Genomic DNA, 21,429 nt, shown 5'->3' with positions numbered 1-21,429 from the left:
GATATCCCGGCCCCCCAGACACATTTTTTCCTCTAAATCTGCTCCCCAGGTCAAAATAATTGCCGAGTGTGACCGTGTGTGACCGTGTGTCTTGGCTACCACTCTTTACCGCATCTCTCCATGAAACCCGATACAAACATCCGACCAGGAGCGTTGGGCTGCAGTGCATTGTGGGTAGGCGAGTCTTGTACATGATCATGTTCTGTCGGTTCATTTGCAAAATAAACCAGAGAGCACAACTCAGCTTTGATACAAAATGAAAGTAAAAAGTCATGTTGGAATATTTTTAAAAACTCAGCTCGGATTAATTACTGTTCTCTTGGTAGTGGAGAAGAAGTGGGGGTTAGGGGCAAAGGTGGTCTCTGATCCATCGTTGACACGGCAGAAAAGGGGCTGGGAGAGGTTAGACCGACGAGGCACATATGTTTTTCAAATTAGACTCCGTCGTATTTTGGGGGAATCAAACAAACATTACAAAGAGATTTTAGGACCAGACAATCCATTGGATTCGATACAATTATTTTATTCAGGAATTACATTTTATTTTGAAAAAGTTATCAGTAATCTGGAAATACGTATTATTCATTGGAATTGTAGATTGAAAAAAGAAATAATCAAAAGCCATACATCATGAAACAGGCAACAGAAGTACAACAAATCAAAGTTGAAAGAAATATTACTTACGCAGAGGCATTTAAGGTGAGGAATCAAGAAAGTGTAGAAGAGAACAGAAGGGTGAATAGTTCAAGAAATAAAAATAAAAAAACAAGAGGCAACAAATACAGGAATTTCCACGGACAAACTAGTTGTATTCCCGGCTTACGTAATAAACTGTACAGAACAGGCTACAAATAAGACTGAGAAGATCAAAATAACTGTCAAAGCAGCAGCAAAGTTGTTGAAAGAGCTATCTTGGGACCGGGTGCAAGCTGTACTACAGAGAGTAGACGTGACGGAGTCATGTTACCACATTCCAATACCCTGTTAATTGTCCAGTGGAATGCCAGAAGTTTGATAGCAACCGAACATGAATTAAAGGGATGTATTAAAAATATGAAAACTAAACCACATATAATTTGTATTCAAGAAACATGGCTGAAGCCAAAATTAAACTTTATAATACAAGGATATATAACGATTCGTAAAGATAGGAATGATGGGTAAAGAGGATGATGTGACACATTTATTATAGAAGATGTAGTCACGGGTAAAGAAACAGCAGAACCTTTAGCAAAAACATTTGTTAAAGTGCACGGTAATGATAATTTGAGAAATGTAGAAAAACAAAAGAGAGAAGAAACGATGAGTTTAAATATTGGGGAAATGATGGAAGACAACGATAATAGCTTTACCAACACTATGGATATGACATTTTCTTTGAATGAAATGGTTCGAATTTTGAAAAAGGTTAAAAATACGTCACAGGGGAAACACCTGGTGAGTTATCAAATGATCAAAAACTTAGGTAGCATCGTCAAAGAAGTGGTCTTGAAATGATATGACAGGATATATGAAGAAGGAGAATGACCGGCAGAGGGGAAAATTAGCGGTAATAATTCCAATATCCAAGTCAGGGTAAGACCCGGAAGAGGCAGGAAATTATAGGACGATAGCATTGACCTCAAATTTGGGGAAAGTAATGGATAAAATGATTAATGAAAGGCTAGTATATTATTTAGAGTTAAAAGAAATAATCAAAAAAACTAACAAAGTGGTAAATAATGTTCAAGACTGGGGAACGGCTTGGGGTTTAAGTTTCTCTGTTGGAAAGACAAAAGTCATACATTTTACAAAGAGAAAAGTACAAAACAAGCTCCAAATAAAAACTCTACGGTGAAAATATAGAAGAGGTACAAGTATTTAAATATTTAGGAATATGGTTTGATAAAAATATGAACTAGTCAACCCACATCAGCAAAATAGATTTAATTAGATTAGATTAGATAGTACTTTATTTATTCCTTCAGGAGTGTTCCTTCAGGAAAATTTAAAATAGGGGAAAAAGTAAAAAGATGTTAAATATAATGAGGGCTTTGAGGGGTAATGATTGGGGGGCTGATAGGTTGACGTTGAAAACAATATATGTATATATATCACTTTAATTCCATCTGTTATTGATTACGGATGCATTATTTACCAATCTGCTTCAAAAACATGACTTGGGAAAATAGACTGGATACAGTCACAGGCTTTAAGGTTATGTTGTGGAGCTACTACATCAACCCTAGTGGCAGTATTACAAGTAAAAATGAACGAAAAACTTTGGACAAGAGGAGAGATCAACTCTCAGCAGTTTATCGGGCAACTTTAAAAGGATCCAAGCAAGGATATCCCACTTGTCCAGTGCTACCAAACTGCCAAGAAAAAGAGAAAAGAAAAAAAAGAATAGTTTTGGGTGGATTATAGGAGACATATGTAATAAAGTTAAAATTGACAATATTAAAGTTAGTCCTACAGTACCAATTCCTGCAATACCACCGTGGATGTATGATAACCCAAAGGTAAACATGCAATTACTAAAGAATAGAAATTTAAATAGTTACCAGATAGAAAAATGGGTTGAGATATAATATATACGGATGCATCAAAAACTATAAAAAGTAAGGTAGGAGCTGCAGCAGTTAACCCACAAGGAAACATAGTATTAAATAAATGATAATAAATAAATGGGTTGTACTTGTATAGCGCTTTTCTACCTTCAAGGTACTCAAAGCGCTTTGACACTACTTCCACATTTACCCATTCACACACACATTCACACACTGATGGAGGGAGCTGCCATGCAAGGCGCCAACTAGCACCCATCAGGAGCAAGGGTGAAGTGTCTTGCTCAGGACACAACGGACGTGACGAGGTTGGTACTAGGTGGGATTTGAACCAGGGACCCTCGGGTCGCACACGGCCACTCTCCCACTGCGCCACGCCGTCCCTAAATAAAATAATCAGTGATAAACTATCTGTTTTTACGGGGGAATTGGTAGCAATTTATATGGCAGTTAACTGGATAGAGGAAAACAAAGCAAGGAAAGTAGTTGTGTGCTCGCACTCCAACAGTGCATTGATGAGCATAAAAAAAAACATAGCATCAGAAACAAGACAAGATTTAGTTTATGAAATAGTTCAGGCAATCTACAAAATAAATAAAGCGGGAGGTGTGGTAACATTTCTTTGGGTTCCTTGGAAGATATAGTAGGATGGAATTCACAACACATAGGATATAAAGCATGATACACGTATTTAAAAAACATTGGGTTAAATAAAAGAATATAGAGTAGGGATTCACCTTGGTCCACACTCCATTTCAGTAGGTGGCGCTAATGCACACCAGAAGGTTGCTTGCCGGAGACAACCGCCCACCTCCGGAATCAGTCCCCGCCCATTCCCCTTAGGCGCGAAATTCATTTGAGCGGAATACAGAGGAGTAAGAGGAGTTCTTTAAAACCGCGGAGAATCTTAAAAAGCTTACAGAAAGCAAGAAAAACTTACGGCGGGGGCATGTCGGACATTCGCCTTTGTTTTCGATGATATTGTCCCGGACCAAGGTTTCGATGTCTGGGTTCTTTGGCGCAATCAAGCCTTCTCCTCTGCCTGGAATTGCTGGCTGTCTCCGACGGCCATTGACGGTGCTTGCTCAATTAAGGGGATCCAACGATGTAAACGGAAAATCTGTAAGTAAATATATGTATATATGTATTGTATACCGCATGTTTTTTTTCTTGTAAAATGAGAATCATTTGACTCACCAGACTGCGATTGTGTTAAAACGATTGCGTTAGGATCTTATGGCAATTCCTCTATGAAACAAAATAATGAATACACATAATATTAAATAATTCGAAGGTTAATCGATAATCATCTTCCAACTTTGTAAGATCGTTTAAGCAAAGTTCTTCGTTTTTCACTTCGTCGTCATCGGCTGGAAAAAAAAAAGTATTACAACGTCGTACACGTGCAATGCTTTTTGACAAAGGTGTCCCCTTAAATTCTCTTCTGTGGATCCATTGGGATTTCATTCAAAACGAATAGAAGTTAGGCCCACATTCAAGTGGTTTGAGAACAAACTGAGAAAGTGATACAGAAAAAACACCAAGACACTGACAGGACTTCAGCCAAACATCTCCCGTTTAACAAACAGGCATCTTGACTGACAGCTACAGCGCCTGGAACATCATGGATTTCAACTTGATGCCTATAACCCTATACTCAACGGATAGCCAATTTGAGTGGAGAAACTTGATTATCAGTATTTTAAACAAGCACGGTTGCAAACGTTTTATCTCGAAACTATTGTACCAATTTAGAGAAAGACACGGGCTGTACAAGAAAACCCTCAAACTGTGCTCGTGGCAAAGTGTCATCCCTGGGTGGGCTTGTACCACCATCCTCTCAGTTAACAGCCAAGCGCGCTGACCAAATGCGCCACAGAGACTGACTTTTACTTCTGATTCATTACTCCCCCAATTATTAGGAAATCTCTTGTTACGATGGCCCAATGTCATTGTCTTTGGATGGGAGTAACTTGGAGTACTCTGCTTCAGTCTTCAGTGAGTCCAATATTCCTTCTGAGTGGAATGTCTGTGTCTTGCGGTTGTCACAAACATTGTTTTTGTCCCTTATGAATATTATTTAAAATCTAAAAAAAGCAACAGATGCATTGGCCGGGAATCGGACCCGGGTCTCCCGCATGGCAAGCGAGAATTCTACCACTGAACCACCAATGCCTGCATCAATCAATCAATCAATGTTTACTTATATAGCCCTAAATCACTAATGTCTCAAAGGGCTGCACAAACCACTACGACATCCTCGGTAGGCCCACATAAGGGCAAGGAAAACTCACACCCAGTGGGACGTCGGTGACAATGATGACTATGAGAACCTTGGAGAGGTGGAGAGCAATGGATGTCGAGTGGGTCTAACATGATACTGTGAGAGTTCAATCCATAATGGATCCAACACAGTCGCGAGAGTCCAGTCCAAAGCCGTTCCACCACAGCAGCGAGAGTCCCGTTCACAGCGGAGCCAGCAGGAAACCATCCCAAGCGGAGGCGGATCAGCAGCGCAGAGATGTCCCCAGCCGATACACAGGCAAGCAGTACATGGCCACCAGATCGGACCGGACCCCCTCCACAAGGGAGAGTGCGACATAGGAGATAAAGAAAAGAAACGGCAAATCAACTGGTGTAAAAAGGGAGTCTATTTAAAGGCTAGTGTATACAAATGAGTTTTAAGGTGAGACTTAAATGCTTCTACCGAGGTGGCATCTCAAACTTTTACCGGGAGGACATTGCAGAGTACTGGAGCCCGAAATGAAAAAGCTCTATAGCCCGCAGACTTTTTTGGGGCTTTGGGAATCACTAATAAGCTGCAACCTTATCGATGTAGAGCAGTTTGCGTGTCCCAATGATCCTAGGAGCTATGTTGTCCGGGGGCATAAAGCCCCATGGTAGGGTCTCCCAAGGCAAACAGGTTCTAGGTGAGGGATCAGACAAAGGGCAGTTCGAAGACCTTTATGAAGAAGAAAAAGCATGGACCCAGATTTCCCTCGTCCGGACGCGGGTCACTGGGGCCCCCCTCTGGAGCCAGGCCCGGAGGTGGGGCACGATGGCGAGCGCCTGGTCCCATGGGGCCCGGCCGGGCACAGCCCGAAGAGGCAACGTGGATCACCCCTCCAATGGGCTCACCACCCATAGCAGGGGCCATAGAGGTCGGGTGCAATGTGAGCTGGGCGGCAGCCGAAGGCAGGGCACTTGGCGGTCCGATCCTCGGCTACAGAAGATAGCTCTTGGGACGTGGAACGTCACGTCACTGGGGGGGAAAGAGCCTGAGCTAGTGCGCGAAGTCGAGAAATTCCGGTTGGATATAGTCGGACTCACTTCGACGCACAGCAAGGGCTCTGGAACCACTTCTCTCGAGAGGGATTGGACCCTCTTCCACTCTGGTGTTGCCGGCAGTGAGAGGCGACAGGCTGGGGTGGCAATTCTTGTTTCTCCCCGGCTCAAAGCCTGTACGTTGGAGTTCAACCCGGTGGACGAAAGGGTAGCCTCCCTCCGCCTTCGGGTGGGGGGACGGGTCCTGACTGTTGTTTGTGTTTACGCACCAAACAGCAGTTCAGAGTACCCACCCTTTTTGGGAACACTCGAGGGAGTACTGGAAAGTGCTCCCCCGGGTGATTCCCTTGTCCTACTGGGAGACTTCAACGCTCACGTTGGCAACGACAGTGAAACCTGGAGAGGCGTGATTGGGAAGAATGGCCACCCGGATCTAAACCAGAGTGGTGTTTTGTTATTGGACTTTTGTGCTCGTCACAGTTTGTCCATAACGAACACCATGTTCAAACATAAGGGTGTCCATATGTGCACTTGGCACCAGGACACCCTAGGCCGCAGTTCCATGATCGACTTTGTAGTTGTGTCATTGGATTTGCGGCCTTATGTTTTGGACACTCGGGTGAAGAGAGGGGCGGAGCTTTCTACTGATCACCACCTGGTGGGGAGTTGGCTGCGATGGTGGAGGAGGATGCCGGACAGACCTGGCAGGCCCAAACGCATTGTGAGGGTCTGCTGGGAACGTCTGGCAGAGTCTCCTGTCAGACAATGTTTCAATTCCCACCTCCGGAAGAACTTTGAACATGTCACGAGGGAGGTGCTTGACATTGAGTCCGAGTGGACCATGTTCCGCACCTCTAATGTCGAGGCGGCAGATCGGAGCTGTCGCCCAAGGTAGTTGGTGCCTGTCGGGGCGACAATCCTAAAACCCCTTGGTGGACACCAGCGGTGAGGGATGCCGTCAAGCTGAAAAAGGAGTCTTATCGGGTCCTTTTGGCTCATAGGACTCCGGAGGCAGTGGACAGGTACCGACAGGCCAAGCTGTGTGCAGCTTCAGCAGTCGCGGAGGCAAAAACTCGGACATGGGAGGAGTTCGGGGAAGCCATGGAAAACGACTTCCGGACGGCTTCGAAGCGATTCTGGACCACCGTCCGCCGCCTCAGAAAGGGGAAGCAGTGCACTATCAACACCGTGTATGGTGCGGATGGTGTTCTGCTGAACTCAACTGCAGATGTTGTGGATAGGTGGAAGGAATACTTCGAAGACCTCCTCAATCCCACCAACACGTCTTCCTATGAGGAAGCAGTGCCTGGGGAATCTGTGGTGGACTCTCCTATTTCTGGGGCTGAGGTCGCTGAGGTAGTTAAAAAGCTCCTCGGTGGCAAGGCCCCAGGGGTGGACGAGACCCGCCCGGAGTTCCTTAAGGCTCTGGATGCTGTGGGGCTGTCTTGGTTGACAAGACTTTGCAGCATCGCGTGGACATCGGAGGCGGTACCTCTGGATTGGCAGACCGGGGTGGTGGTTCCTCTCTTTAAGAAGGGGGACCGGAGGGTGTGTTCCAACTATCGTGGGATCACACTCCTCAGCCTTCCCGGTAAGGTTTATTCAGGTGTACTGGAGAGGAGGCTACGCCGGATAGTCGAACCTCGGATTCAGGAGGAACAGTGTGGTTTTCGTCCTGGTCGTGGAACTGTGGACCAGCTTTACACTCTCGGCAGGGTTCTTGAGGGTGCATGGGAGTTTGCCCAACCAGTCTACATGTGCTTTGTGGACTTGGAGAAGGCATTCGACCGTGTCCCTCGGAAAGTCCTGTGGGGAGTGCTCAGAGAGTATGGGGTATCGGACTGTCTTATTGTGGCGGTCCGCTCCCTGTACGATCAGTGCCAGAGCTTGGTCCGCATTGCTGGCAGTAAGTCGAACACATTTCCAGTGAGGGTTGGACTCCGCCAAGGCTGTCCTTTGTCACCGATTCTGTTCATAACTTTTATGGACATAATTTCTAGGCGCAGTCAAGGCGTTGAGGGGTTCAGGTTTGGTAACTGCAGGATTAGGTCTCTGCTTTCTGCAGATGATGTGGTCCTGATGGCTTCATCTGACCGGGATCTTCAGCTCTCGCTGGATCGGTTCGCAGCCGAGTGTGAAGCGACCAGAATGAGAATCAGCACCTCCAAGTCCGAGTCTATGGTTCTCGCCCGGAAAGGGGTGGAATGACATCTCCGGGTTGGGGAGGAGACCCTTCCTCAAGTGGAGGAGTTCAAGTACCTAGGAGTCTTGTTCACGAGTGAGGGAAGAGTGGATCGTGAGATCGACAGGCGGATCGGTGCGGCGTCTACAGTAATGCGGACATTGTACCGATCCGTTGTGGTGAAGAAGGAGCTGAGTCGGAAGGCAAAGCTCTCAATTTACCGGTCGATCTACGTTCCCATCCTCACCTATGGTCATGAGCTTTGGGTCATGACCGAAAGGATAAGATCACGGGAACAAGCGGCCGAAATGAGTTTCCTCCGCCGTGTGGCGGGGCTCTCCCTTAGAGATAGGGTGAGAAGCTCTGCCATCCGGGAGGAACTCAAAGTAAAGCCGCTGCTCCTCCACATCGAGAGGAGCCAGATGAGGTGGTCCGGGAATCTGGTCAGGATGCCACCCGAACGCCTACCTAGGGAGGTGTTTAGGGCACGTCCAACCGGTAGGAGGCCACGGGGAAGATCCAGGACACGTTGGGAAGACCATGTCTCCCGGCTGGCCTGGAAACGCCTCGGGATCACCCGGGAAGAGCTGGACAAAGTGGCTGGGGAGAGGGAAGTCTGGGTTTCCCTGCTTAGGCTGTTGCCCCCGCGACCCGACCTCGGATAAGCGGAAGATGATGGATAGATGGATGGATGGATAATAAGCCGGAGTCCTTTGAATGCAGATTTCTTGCCGGGACATATGGTACAATACAATCGGCAAGATAGGATGGAGCTAGATCATGTAGTATTTTATACGTAAGTAGTAAAACCTTAAAGTCACATCTTAAGTGCGCAGGAAGCCAGTGCAGGTGAGCCAGAACAGGAGTAATGTGATCAAACTTTCTTGTTCTTTTCAAAAGTCTAGCAGCCGCATTTTGTACCAACTGTAATCTTTTAATGCTAGACATGGGGAGACCCGAAAATAATACGTTACAGTAGTCGAGGCAAGACGTAACAAACGCATGGATAATGATCTCAGCGTCTTTAGTGGACAGAATGGAGCGGATTTTAGCGATATTACGGAGATGAAAGAAGGCCGTTTTAGTAACTCTTTTAATGTGTGCCTCAAAGGAGAGAGTTGGGTCGAAGATAACACCCAGATTCTTTACCGTGTCGCCTTGTTTAATTGTTTGGTTGTCAAATGTTAGAGTTGTATTATTAAATAGAGGTCGGTGTCTAGCAGGACCGATAATCAGCATTTCCGTTTTTTTGGCGTTGAGTTGCAAAAAGTTAGCGGACATCCATTATTTAATTTCATTAAGACACGCCTCCAGCTGACTACAATCCGGCGTGTTGGTCAGCTTTAGGGGCATGTAGAGTTGGGTGTCATCAGCATAACAGTGAAAGCTAACACCGTATTTGCGTATGATGTCACCTAGCGGCAGCATGTAGATGCTGAAGAGTGCAGGGCCAAGGACCGAACCCTGGGGAACTCCACACGTTACCTTAATGTAGTCCGAGGTCACATTGTTATGGCAGACACACTGCATCCTATTAGTAAGATAGGAGTTAAACCAAGACAGGGCTAAGTCTGACATACCAATTCGTGTTTTGATACGTTCTAATAAAATATTATGATCGACGGTATCGAAAGCAGCGCTAAGATCGAGGAGCAGCAACATAGATGACGCATCAGAATCCATCGTTAGCAATAGATCATTAGTAATTTTTGCGGGGGCTGTCTCCGTGGAGTGATTTGCCCTGAAACCGGATTGAAAGGTTTCACATAGATTGTTAGACGCTAAGTGTTCATTTAACTGCTCCGCAACAATTTTTTCGAGGATTTTTTAAATAAAGGGAAGGTGAGACACCGGTCGGTAGTTTACCATGTGGTCAGGATCGAGGTTAGGTCTTTTAAGAAGAGGATGAACAACCGCTTTTTTGAATGCTAGGGGAACAGTGCCCGAGGAAAGTGATAAGTTTATAATATTTAGCACTGATGGACCTAATAATACAAAGAGCTCCTTGATCAGTTTCCCAGGAAGAGGGTCAAGTAAACATGGTGTTTGTTTTATTCCATTATATTAGATTAGATTAGATAGTACTTTATTTATTCCGTCAGGAGAGTTCCTTCAGGAAAATTACAATTTTCAGCACAATCCCATTCATGATCAGACAAACATTAAAGGGAGACAGAACAGGATCGCTGACGGGTCTGCCGGCTTCCAGCGCCCCTTACAAAAAAAAAGATGAGAGACAGGTATACAAGGGGGGGGAATAGAAGATTAAAATAAAATAAAAAAATCGGTGTTAGCCTGGGCCCTGGAGATGGGGTGCAGACTGAGGGCAAGGGAAAAAAACAACTACTCATAGCCATAGTACACAAAACTGTGTGTAAGAGGGAAACATCAAAGAACACATAGGACATTATAGACATTAAAGCAGCAGATACAACCAGACACTTTTACATACAGCTATGAATAAAAAGTAAAAGAAACATATCCACTGTGGTGGCCTCTGCAGTGTTCCACGCCATCGTCCGCTGGGGTGGAGGCAGCATGGCCAGAGACAGGAGCAGACCCATCAAAGCAACCAAGACAGCTGACTCCACTCTCGGCCAGTGTCCAGTCCGCATGGATGAGCGATGATATGTCCAAGGAGACTGAGGTGTCCGACACCTGCTCACCCAGCCAAGACACCGCGAAGCCTCTTCGTCCCAGCGCTCAGTGCTAGCTCCGCAGCCCTGTCCCCTCATCCGCATCTCCTCCAGTCCCTCCAAACCGACTCCGGTGTGGCAGACACCCAGCAGCTGGTCTCCATGGCCAAAAGGCTCCCGGGAGGCAGATCCAGAAGTCCACAAAAAAAGCACCACAGAGGTCACGAAAGTGACACCTCTTGTCACACAGTCCCAAAGGGTCCCGGACCAAAATGCAAAAAAATATAATAACACATGAAAACAAGAGGGAAACACAAAAGGATGAGACAAGAGCACAGAGCTCCTACCTACAGCAGCCACTACAGCAGCGCAATCTTGGAAAAAAAATAAAAAAATAAAAAAATTACATTTACACGTTGTAACAATTCCTCTAATGTTATTTCCTCAAAACGAGAGAAACTATTTTGGAGGGCAGTATCCGCCGTATATACAATCGTATCAGTGTTAATAGAACCTAGTTGTAGCTGGGACGCATTGTCTTTAATCTCCTTTCTAATGACTTAAATGTTCTTACTAAAGAATTGCATGAAGTCATCAGCTGAGTGGGTGGAGCTACTGGAAGGAGTCCCTTGTTGGGTTAGCGATGCTACCGTACTAAACAAAAATTTAGGATCGTTTTTATTACGGTGGATGAGATTTGAGTAATATTTAGCTTTAGCTAAGGTAAGCATGCGTTTATAAGTTATTAAACCATCACTCCATGCTTGATGGTGCACCTCAAGTTTAGTCGTGCGCCATTTGCGTTCCAGCTTTCTACTTAATAATTTCTGAGCTCTAGTTTCTTCTGTAAACCACGGGGTACGCTTTTTTGGAGCCTTTTTTAACTTTAGCGGTGCTATGTTATCAATGGTTTCGCGCAGGGCGTCGTTAAAGTTGTTAGTGAGGTTATAAATAGAGCCCACATATTTTGGGAATGGTGCCATTACCGAGGGCAGTAGGTCAGCAAGAGTTGTCGTTGTGGCCGTATTAATGTTGCGGCCGCTATAGCAGTTATTATTATTATTAGCTTGACGAACATGCGTCTGAACCTCGAATTTTCTAAGGTAATGATCGGACAATACTTTAGTATAAGGGAGTATCGTAACTTTGAAAACGGTGATACCCCTGACAAGCACTAGGTCTATTGTATTACCGTTGCGATGCGTGGGTTCATTTATTATGTGTGAGACCACAGCTATCAATTATAGTCTGGAGCGCTACGCACGGTGGGTCCGAAGGGGTATTCATATGGATAATATAGTCCCCCATTATGATTATATTATCGGCGTGTGTCACTAGATCAGCAACGAACTCTGAGAATTCATTGATAAAGTCCGAATAGGGCCCTGGGGGGCGGTAGATAACAGCCAGGTGTAGAGGGAGCGGTGTGACAGACTTCATAGTAAGCACCTCAAACGATTTATATTTATTATCTATGTTAGGACTAAGGTTAAAGTTTTCGTTGTATATTAGTGCGACCCCCCCCACCCCACCCCACCCCTTTTAAGAGGACGGGCAATATGCGCATGTGTAAAGTTAGGAGGAAATGCCTCATTTAGCACAAAAAAGTCGTTTGGTTTAAGCCAGGTTTCGCTGAGACCGATGACGTTAAGATTGTTGTCTCTGATGATATCATTAACTAACAACGTTTTGGGAGACAATGATCTTATGTTTAAAAAACCTATATTATAGGTAGTGGGCTGTTTTAGGGAATTTTTGATCAAATTGTCCGTAGTAGCAATACTAATAATGTTGTGTTTATTATGCCCAGTGCATTTAGTATAATTACGACCATATCTAGGAATTGATACGACGGGAATTTTCCGATTGTTTGATTGTTGCTTTGATAAACTGCACGCATCATAGTTTGCCCACTCAGTAGAACGCATGTTCCGATTGTTTGTGTGTTGCATAATAATGTTTGTTCATGAACTCGGTTAAGAGGAAGAGCGTTTGAAATGCTACGAAGTGGAACACATTCTACGTGCACAAGGGATAAAACAACATCCACAAAAGGCAAGAAATGCAATGCAGCTAATAACAGCAATGAGACCTGCGAGCCACATGTTTTCCATCGGCCGAATAACAAGTTGTAAGTCTTGACAATGGTGTGTTATTGCAGCAGTTTCCATGATGTAGTGGTTATCATATTCGCCTCACACGCGAAAGGTCCCCTGTTCGAAACAGGGTGGAAACAAGCCTTTTTTTGACTTGACCTCTTACCTTCATACATAAACCGGGAAATAAATAATAGCAAGGTCCTGTGTTTTTATCATGAAGTAGTTTGCAACATACCTGATCTGCTCATGTTCAGCTGAGCACACACAACACCAAATTTAGAGGGTTCTCATATAGGCAGACCTCAGGCTTCAACATCATGAATGCTGGGTTCCATGGAAATGTCATGCACAAACCAGTGAAATCTGTCATTCATTCAAGTCACTGTATTCTCCGGCTGTTGGATGGATTGTAACTGTACTGTTGAGATTGACTTATAAGATGTTTAAACTCTCACCTTAGCAGGAATCATAAATGTAATTCCCAAAGAGTTAGAGAAGACAGCTGTGGGCTGAATGGGTGTTGGCCTTTGTTTCAATACAAGAATCAGTCAACGATTCACCTGAAACCTAAACCTTAGCAGAGGATGGTTTCGATCCATCGACCTCTGGGTTATGGGCCCAGCACGCTCCCGCTGCGCCACTCTGCTGTCTTAAACCTAATAGGGCTTACTCTGGTTAGTATCCAGACAAACTACTAGTAACAAAGTGATTTGGAACCCAACTGAAGTCATGTTTATTTCTGAGTGCTGGTTTTATCCACATTTAAAATGGCATTTCTTATTAAGAAATTGTAGTAAACATCAAACTCTGTGGATCCATTGGGATTTCATTCAAAACGAATAGAAGTTAGGCCCACATTCACGTGGTTTAGGAAAAAACTGAGAAAGTGATACAGAAAAAACACCAAGACACTGACAGGATTTCAGCCAAACATCTCCCGTTTAACAAACAGGCATCTTGACTGACAACTACAGCGCCTGGAACATCATGGATTTCAACTTGATGCCTATAACCCTATACTCAACGTATAGCCAATTTGAGGGGAGAGCATTGATTATCAGTATTTTAAACAAGCACGGTTGCAAACGTGGCACACGTTTTATCTCAAAGCAATTGTGCCAATTTAGAGAAGCACACGGGTTGTACAAGAAAACCCTCAAACTGTGCTCGTGACAAAGTATCGTACCTGGGTGGGCTTGAACCACCATCCTCTCAGTTAACAGCCGAGCGCGCTGACCAATTGCGCCACAGAGACTGACTTCTAAACTTTATTCATTACTCCCCCAATTATTAGAAAATCTCTTGTTACGATGGCCCAATGTCATTGTCTTTGGATGGGAGTAACTTGGAGTACTCTGCTTCAGTCTTTGGTGAGTCCAATATGCCTTCTGAGTGGAATGCCTGTGTCTTGCGATTGTCACAAACATTGCTTTTGTCCCTTATGAATATTATTTAAAATCTAAATAAAGCAACAGATGCATTGGCCGGGAATCGGACCCGGGTCTCCCGCATGGCAAGCGAGAATTCTTCCACTGAACCCCCAATGCCTGCATAATTACGTTTGTTCATGAACTCGGTTAAGAGGAAGAGCGTTTGAAATGCTACGAAGTGGAACACATTCTACGTGCACAAGGGATATAACAACATCCACAAAAGGCAAGAAATGCAATGCAGTTAATAACAGCAATGAGACTTGCGAGCCACATGTTTTCCATCAGCCGAATATCAACTTTTGAGTCTTGACAAAGGTGTATTCTTGCAGCAGTTTCCATGGTGTAGTGGTAATCACATTCGCCTAACACGCGAAAGGTCCCCTGTTCGAAACAGGGTGGAAACAAGCCTTTTTTTGACTTTACTTCTTACCTTTATACATAAACCGGGAAATAAATAATAGCAAGGTCCTGTGTTTTTATCATGAAGTAGTTTGCAACATACCTGATCAGCTCATGTTCAGCTGAGCACACACAACACCAAATTTAGAGGGTTCTCATATAGGCAGACCTCAGGCTTCAACATCATGAATGCTGGGTTCCATGGAAATGTCATGCACAAACCAGTGAAATCTGTCATTCATTCAAGTCACTGTATTCTCCGGGCGTTGGATGGATTGTAACTGTACTGTTGAGATTGACTTATAAGATGTTTAAACTCTCACCTTAGCAGGAATCATAAATGTAATTCCCAAAGAATTAGAGAAGACAGCTGTGGGCTGAATGGGTGTTCGCCTTTATTTCAAAACACGAATCAGTCAATGATTCACCTGAAACCTAAACCTTAGCAGAGGATGGTTTCGATCCATCGACCTCTGGGTTATAGGCCCAGCACGCTCCCGCTGAGCCACTCTGCTGTCTTAAGCCTAAAAGGGCTTACTCTGGTTAGTATCCAGACAAACTACTAGTAACAAAGTGATTTGGAACCCAACTGAAGTCGTGTTTATTTCTGAGTGCTGGTTTTGTCCACATTTAAAATGGCATTTCTTATTAAGAAATTGTAGTCAACATCAAACTCTGTGGATCCATTGGGATTTCTTCAAAACGAATAGAAGTTAGGCCCACATTCATGTGGTTTGAGAACAAACTGAGAAAGTGATACAGAAAAAACACCAAGACACTGACAGGATTTCAGCCAAACATCTCCCGTTTAACAAACAGGTATCTTGACTGACAGCTACAGCGCCTGGAACATCATGGATTTCAACTTGATGCCTATAACCCTATACTCAATGTATAGCCAATTTGAGGGGAGAGCATTGATTATCACTATTTTAAACAAGCACGGTTGCAAACGTGGCACACGTTTTATCTGGAAACTATTGTGCCAATTTAGAGAAGGACACGGGTTGTACAAGAAAACCCTCAAACTGTGCTCGTGGCAAAGTGTCGTCCCTGGGTGGGCTTGAACCACCATCCTCTCAGTTAACAGCCAAGCGCGCGGACCAATTGCGCCACAGAGACTGACTTCTAAACTTGATTCATTACTCCCCCAATTATTAGAAAATCTCTTGTTACGATGGCCCAATGTCATTGTCTCTGGATGGGAGTAACTTGGAGTACTCTGCTTCAGTCTTTGGTGAGTCCAATATGCCTTCTGAGTGGAATGCCTGTGTCTTGCGGTTGTCACAAACATTGCTTTTGGCCCTTATGAATATTATTTAAAATCTAAATAAAGCAACAGATGCATTGGCCGGGAATCGGACCCGGGTCTCCCGCATGGCAAGCGAGAATTCTTCCACTGGACCACCAATGCTGCATAACAACTTTTGTTCATGAACTCGGTTAAGAGGAAGAGCGTTTGAAATGCAACGAAGTGGAACACATTCTACGTGCACAAGGGATATAACAACATCCACAAAAGGCAAGAAATGCAATGCAGTTAATAACAGCAATGAGACTTGCGAGCCACATGTGTTCCATCGGCCGAATATCAACTTGTAAGTCTTGACAAAGGTGGTATCTTGCAGAAGTTTCCATGGTGTAGTGGTTATCACATTCGCCTCACACGCGAAAGGTCCCCTGTTCGAAACAGGGTGGAAGCAAGCCTTTTTTTGACTTTACTTCTTACCTTTATACATAAACCGGGAAATAAATAATAGCAAGGTCCTGTGTTTTTATCATGAAGTAGTTTGCAACATACCTGATCAGCTCATGTTCAGCTGAGCACACACAACACCAAATTTAGAGGGTTCTTATATAGGCAGACCTCAGGGTTCAACATCATGAATGCTGGGTTCCATGAGAATGTCATGCACAAACCAGTGAAGTCTGTCATTCATTCAAGTCACTGTATTCTCCTGGCGTTGGATGGATTGTAACTGTACTATTGAGATTGACTTATAAGATGTTTAAACTCTCACCTTAGCAGGAATCATAAATGTAATTCCCAAAGACTTAGAGAAGACAGCTGTGGGCTGAATGGGTGTTGGCCTTTGTTTCAATACAAGAATCAGTCAAAGATTCACCTGAAACCTAAACCTTAGCAGAGGATGGTTTCGATCCATCGACCTCTGGGTTATGGGCCCAGCACGCTCCCGCTGCGCCACTCTGCTGTCTTAAACCTAATAGGGCTTACTCTGGTTAGTATCCAAACAAACTACTAGTAACAAAGTGATTTGGAACCCAACTGAAGTCATGTTTATTTCTGAGTGTTGGTTTTGTCCACATTTGAAATGGCATTTCTTATTAAGAAATCGTAGTAAACATCAAACTCTGTGGATCCATTGGGATTTCATTCAAAACGAATAGAAGTTAGGCCCACATTCACGTGGTTTGAGAACAAACTGAGAAAGTGATACAGAAAAAACACCAAGACACTGACAGGATTTCAGCCAAACATCTCCCGTTTAACAAACAGGCATCTTGACTGACAGCTACAGCGCCTGGAACATCATGGATTTCAACTTGATGCCTATAACCCTGTACTCAACGGATAGCCAATTTGAGGGGAGAGCATTGATTATCACTATTTTAAACAAGCACGGTTGCAACCGTGGCACACGTTTTATCTCGAAACTTTTGTGCCAATTTAGAGAAGGACACGGGCTGTATAAGAAAACCCTCAAATTGTGCTCGTGGTAAAGCATCGTCCCTGGGTGGGCTTGAACAACTATCCTCTCAGTTAACAGCCGAGTGCGCTGACCAATTGCGCCGCAGAGACTGACTTTTAAATTTGATTCATTACTCCCCCAATTATTAGAAAATCTCTTGTTACGATGGCCCAATGTCATTGTCTTTGGATGGGAGTAACTTGGAGTACTCTGCTTCAGTCTTTGGTGAGTCCAATATAACTTCTGAGTGCAATGCCTGTGTCTTGCGGTTGTCACAAACATTGCTTTTGTCCCTTATGAATATTATTTAAAATCTAAAAAAAGCAACAGATGCATTGGCCGGGAATCGGACCCGGGTCTCCCGCATGGCAAGCGAGAATTCTCCCACTGAAACACCAATGCCTGCATAACAACGTTTGTTCATGAACTCGGTTAAGAGGAAGAGCGTTTGAAATGCTACGAAGTGGAACACATTCTACGTGCACAAGGGATATAACAACATCCACAAGAGGCAAGAAATGCAATGCAGTTAATAACAGCAATGAGACTTGCGAGCCACATGTTTTCCATCGGCCGAATATCAACTTGTAAGTCTTGACAAAGGTGGTATCTTGCAGCAGTTTCCATGGTGTAGTGGTTATCACATTCGCCTCACACGCGAAAGGTCCCCTTTTCGAAACAGGGTGTAAGCAAGCCTTTTTTTGACTTTACTTCTTACCTTTATACATAAACCGGGAAATAAATAATAGCAAGGTCCTGTGTTTTTATAATGAAGTAGTTTGCAACATACCTGATCAGCTCATGTACAGCTGAGCACACACAACACGAAATTTAGAGGGTTCTCATACAGGCAGACCTCAGGGTTCAACATCATGAATGCTGGGTTCCATGAGAATGTCATGCACAAACCAGTGAAATCTGTCATTCATTCAAGTCACTGTATTCTCCTGGCGTTGGATGGATTGTAACTGTACTATTGAGATTGACTTATAAGATGTTTAAACTCTCACCTTAGCAGGAATCTTAAATGTAATTCCCAAAGAGTTAGAGAAGACAGCTGTGGGCTGAATGGGTGTTGGACTTTGTTTCAATACAAGAATCAGTCAAAGATTCACCTGAAACCTAAACCTTAGCAGAGGATGGTTTCGATCCATCGACCTCTGGGTTATGGGCCCAGCACGCTCCCGCTGCGCCACTCTGCTGTCTTAAACCTAATAGGGCTTACTCTGGTTAGTATCCAGACAAACTACTAGTAACAAAGTGATTTGGAACCCAACTGAACTCATGTTTATTTCTGAGTGCTGGTTTTGTCCACTTTGAAATGGCATTTCTTATTAAGAAATTGTAGTAAACATCAAACTCTGTGGATCCATTGGGATTTCATTCAAAACGAATAGAAGTTAGGCCCACATTCACGTGGTTTAGGAAAGAACTGAGAAAGTGATACAGAAAAAACACCAAGACACTGACAGGATTTCGGCCAAACATCTCCCGTTTAACAAACAGGCATTTTGACTGACAGCTACAGCGCCTGGAACATCATGGATTTCAACTTGATGCCTATAACCCTATACTCAACGTATAGCCAATTTGAGGGGAGAGCATTGATTATCAGTATTTTAAACAAGCACGGTTGCAAACGTGGCACCGTTTGATCTCAAAACAATTGTGCCAATTTAGAGAAGCACACGGGTTGTACAAGAAAACCCTCAAACTGTGCTCGTGACAAAGTGTCATCCCTGGGTTGGCTTGAACCACCATCCTCTCAGTTAACAGCCGAGCGCGCTGACCAATTGCGCCACAGAGACTGACTTCTAAACTTGATTCATTACTCCCCCAATTATTAGAGAATCTCTTGTTACGATGGCCCAATGTCATTGTCTTTGGATGGGAGTAACTTGGAGTACTCCACTTCAGTCTCCGGTGAGTCCAATATGCCTTCTGAGTGGAATGCCTGTGTCTTGCGGTTGTCACAAACATTGCTTTTGTCCCTTATGAATATTATTTAAAATCTAAATAAAGCAACAGATGCATTGGCTGGGAATCGGACCCGGGTCTCCCGCATGGCAAGCGAGAATTCTTCCACTGAATCACCAATGCCTGCATAACAACGTTTGTTCATGAACTCGGTTAAGAGGAAGAGCGTTTGAAATGCTACGAAGTGGAACACATTCTACGTGCACAAGGGATATAACAACATCCACAAAAGGCAAGAAATGCAATGCAGTTAATAACAGCAATGAGACTTGCGAGCCACATGTTTTCCATCGGCCGGATATTAACTTGTAAGTCTTGACAAAGGTAAGTTCTTGCAGCAGTTTCCATGGTGTAGTGGTTATCACATTCGCCTAACACGCGAAAGGTCCCCTGTTCGAAACAGGGTGGAAACAAGCCTTTTTTTGACTTTACTTCTTACCTTTATACATAAACCGGGAAATAAATAATAGCAAGGTCCTGTGTTTTTATCATGAAGTAGTTTGCAACATACCTGATCAGCTCATGTTCAGCTGAGCACACACAACACCAAATTTAGAGGGTTCTCATATAGGCAGACCTCAGGCTTCAACATCATGAATGCTGGGTTCCATGGAAATGTCATGCACAAACCAGTGAAATCTGTCATTCATTCAAGTCACTGTATTCTCCGGGCGTTGGATGGATTGTAACTGTACTGTTGAGATTGACTTATAAGATGTTTAAACTCTCACCTTAGCAGGAATCATAAATGTAATTCCCAAAGAATTAGAGAAGACAGCTGTGGGCTGAATGGGTGTTCGCCTTTATTTCAATACACGAATCAGTCAAAGATTCACCTGAAACCTAAACCTTAGCAGAGGATGGTTTCGATCCATCGACCTCTGGGTTATGGGCCCAGCACGCTCCCGCTGCGCCACTCTGCTGTCTTAAGCCTAAAAGGCTTACTCTGGTTAGTATCCAGACAAACTAGTAGTAACAAAGTGATTTGGAACCCAACTGAAGTCGTGTTTATTTCTGAGTGCTGGTTTTGTCCTCATTTAAAATGGCATTTCTTATTAAGAAATTGTAGTCAACATCAAACTCTGTGGATCCATTGGGATTTCATTAAAAACGAATAGAAGTTAGGCCCACATTCACGTGGTTTGAGAACAAACTGAGAAAGTGATACAGAAAAAACACCAAAACACTGACAGGATTTCAGCCAAACATCTCCCGTTTAACAAACAGGCATCTTGACTGACAGCTACAGCGCCTGGAACATCATGGATTTCAACTTGATGCCTATTACCCTGTACTCAACGGATAGCCAATTTGAGGGCAGAGCATTGATTATCACTATTTTAAACAAGCACGGTTGCAACCGTGGCACACGTTTTATCTCGAAACTATTGTGCCAATTTAGAGAAGGACACGGGCTGTACAAGAAAACCCTCAAATTGTGCTCGTGGTAAAGCATCGTCCCTGGGTGGGCTTGAACAACTATCCTCTCAGTTAACAGCCGAGCGCGCTGACCAATTGCGCCGCAGAGACTGACTTTTAAATTTGATTCATTACTCCCCCAATTATTAGAAAATCTTTTGTTACGATGGCCCAATGTCATTGTCTTTGGATGGGAGTAACTTGGAGTACTCTGCTTCAGTCTTTGGTGAGTCCAATATAACTTCTGAGTGCAATGCCTGTGTCTTGCGGTTGTCACAAACATTGCTTTTGTCCCTTATGAATATTATTTAAAATCTAAATAAAGCAACAGATGCATTGGCCGGGAATCGGACCCGGGTCTCCCGCATGGCAAGCGAGAATTCTTCCACTGAAACACCAATGCCTGCATAACAACGTTTGTTCATGAACTCGGTTAAGAGGAAGAGCGTTTGAAATGCTACGAAGTGGAACACATTTTACGTGCACAAGGGATATAACAACATCCACAAAAGGCAAGAAATGCAATGCAGTTAATAACAGCAATGAGACTTGCGAGCCACATGTTTTCCATCGGCCGAATATCAACTTGTAAGTCTTGACAAAGGTGGTATCTTGCAGCAGTTTCCATGGTGTAGTGGTTATCACATTCGCCTCACACGCGAAAGGTCCCCTGTTCGAAACAGGTTGGAAGCAAGCCTTTTTTTTACTTTACTTCTTACCTTTATACATAAACCGGGAAATA

The 21,429-nt window shown here is 44.0% G+C and overlaps 18 non-coding genes across 18 annotated transcripts; 5 read left to right on the top strand and 13 right to left on the bottom strand.

The window, feature by feature from the left end:
- Nucleotides 1-4,650: 4,650 nt before the first annotated feature.
- trnag-gcc (transfer RNA glycine (anticodon GCC)) lies at nucleotides 4,651-4,721 on the bottom strand. The gene has a single exon. It is a non-coding gene; the product is annotated as a tRNA-Gly (tRNA).
- An 8,091-nt stretch (nucleotides 4,722-12,812) lies between these two features.
- On the top strand, nucleotides 12,813-12,885 carry trnav-cac (transfer RNA valine (anticodon CAC)). The gene has a single exon. It is a non-coding gene; the product is annotated as a tRNA-Val (tRNA).
- A 438-nt stretch (nucleotides 12,886-13,323) lies between these two features.
- Nucleotides 13,324-13,395, bottom strand: trnam-cau (transfer RNA methionine (anticodon CAU)). Its single transcript has one exon. It is a non-coding gene; the product is annotated as a tRNA-Met (tRNA).
- A 534-nt stretch (nucleotides 13,396-13,929) lies between these two features.
- On the bottom strand, nucleotides 13,930-14,003 carry trnan-guu (transfer RNA asparagine (anticodon GUU)). The gene has a single exon. It is a non-coding gene; the product is annotated as a tRNA-Asn (tRNA).
- A 221-nt stretch (nucleotides 14,004-14,224) lies between these two features.
- Nucleotides 14,225-14,295, bottom strand: trnag-gcc (transfer RNA glycine (anticodon GCC)). The gene has a single exon. It is a non-coding gene; the product is annotated as a tRNA-Gly (tRNA).
- Nucleotides 14,296-14,512: 217 nt separating this feature from the next.
- Nucleotides 14,513-14,585, top strand: trnav-aac (transfer RNA valine (anticodon AAC)). The gene has a single exon. It is a non-coding gene; the product is annotated as a tRNA-Val (tRNA).
- A 1,043-nt stretch (nucleotides 14,586-15,628) lies between these two features.
- On the bottom strand, nucleotides 15,629-15,702 carry trnan-guu (transfer RNA asparagine (anticodon GUU)). Its single transcript has one exon. It is a non-coding gene; the product is annotated as a tRNA-Asn (tRNA).
- A 221-nt stretch (nucleotides 15,703-15,923) lies between these two features.
- On the bottom strand, nucleotides 15,924-15,994 carry trnag-gcc (transfer RNA glycine (anticodon GCC)). The gene has a single exon. It is a non-coding gene; the product is annotated as a tRNA-Gly (tRNA).
- Nucleotides 15,995-16,210: 216 nt separating this feature from the next.
- trnav-cac (transfer RNA valine (anticodon CAC)) lies at nucleotides 16,211-16,283 on the top strand. Its single transcript has one exon. It is a non-coding gene; the product is annotated as a tRNA-Val (tRNA).
- Nucleotides 16,284-16,721: 438 nt separating this feature from the next.
- trnam-cau (transfer RNA methionine (anticodon CAU)) lies at nucleotides 16,722-16,793 on the bottom strand. Its single transcript has one exon. It is a non-coding gene; the product is annotated as a tRNA-Met (tRNA).
- Nucleotides 16,794-17,622: 829 nt separating this feature from the next.
- trnag-gcc (transfer RNA glycine (anticodon GCC)) lies at nucleotides 17,623-17,693 on the bottom strand. Its single transcript has one exon. It is a non-coding gene; the product is annotated as a tRNA-Gly (tRNA).
- A 728-nt stretch (nucleotides 17,694-18,421) lies between these two features.
- Nucleotides 18,422-18,493, bottom strand: trnam-cau (transfer RNA methionine (anticodon CAU)). Its single transcript has one exon. It is a non-coding gene; the product is annotated as a tRNA-Met (tRNA).
- A 532-nt stretch (nucleotides 18,494-19,025) lies between these two features.
- Nucleotides 19,026-19,099, bottom strand: trnan-guu (transfer RNA asparagine (anticodon GUU)). The gene has a single exon. It is a non-coding gene; the product is annotated as a tRNA-Asn (tRNA).
- A 221-nt stretch (nucleotides 19,100-19,320) lies between these two features.
- On the bottom strand, nucleotides 19,321-19,391 carry trnag-gcc (transfer RNA glycine (anticodon GCC)). Its single transcript has one exon. It is a non-coding gene; the product is annotated as a tRNA-Gly (tRNA).
- A 217-nt stretch (nucleotides 19,392-19,608) lies between these two features.
- On the top strand, nucleotides 19,609-19,681 carry trnav-aac (transfer RNA valine (anticodon AAC)). The gene has a single exon. It is a non-coding gene; the product is annotated as a tRNA-Val (tRNA).
- A 438-nt stretch (nucleotides 19,682-20,119) lies between these two features.
- trnam-cau (transfer RNA methionine (anticodon CAU)) lies at nucleotides 20,120-20,191 on the bottom strand. Its single transcript has one exon. It is a non-coding gene; the product is annotated as a tRNA-Met (tRNA).
- An 828-nt stretch (nucleotides 20,192-21,019) lies between these two features.
- trnag-gcc (transfer RNA glycine (anticodon GCC)) lies at nucleotides 21,020-21,090 on the bottom strand. The gene has a single exon. It is a non-coding gene; the product is annotated as a tRNA-Gly (tRNA).
- Nucleotides 21,091-21,307: 217 nt separating this feature from the next.
- Nucleotides 21,308-21,380, top strand: trnav-cac (transfer RNA valine (anticodon CAC)). The gene has a single exon. It is a non-coding gene; the product is annotated as a tRNA-Val (tRNA).
- Nucleotides 21,381-21,429: the final 49 nt, after the last annotated feature.

This window comes from Nerophis ophidion, linkage group LG01 (genome assembly GCF_033978795.1).
Source record: "Nerophis ophidion isolate RoL-2023_Sa linkage group LG01, RoL_Noph_v1.0, whole genome shotgun sequence".
NCBI lineage: Eukaryota > Metazoa > Chordata > Actinopteri > Syngnathiformes > Syngnathidae > Nerophis > Nerophis ophidion.
The sequence above is the reverse complement of the archived record's forward strand: the minus strand, read 5'-3'. Positions and strand labels throughout refer to the sequence as shown.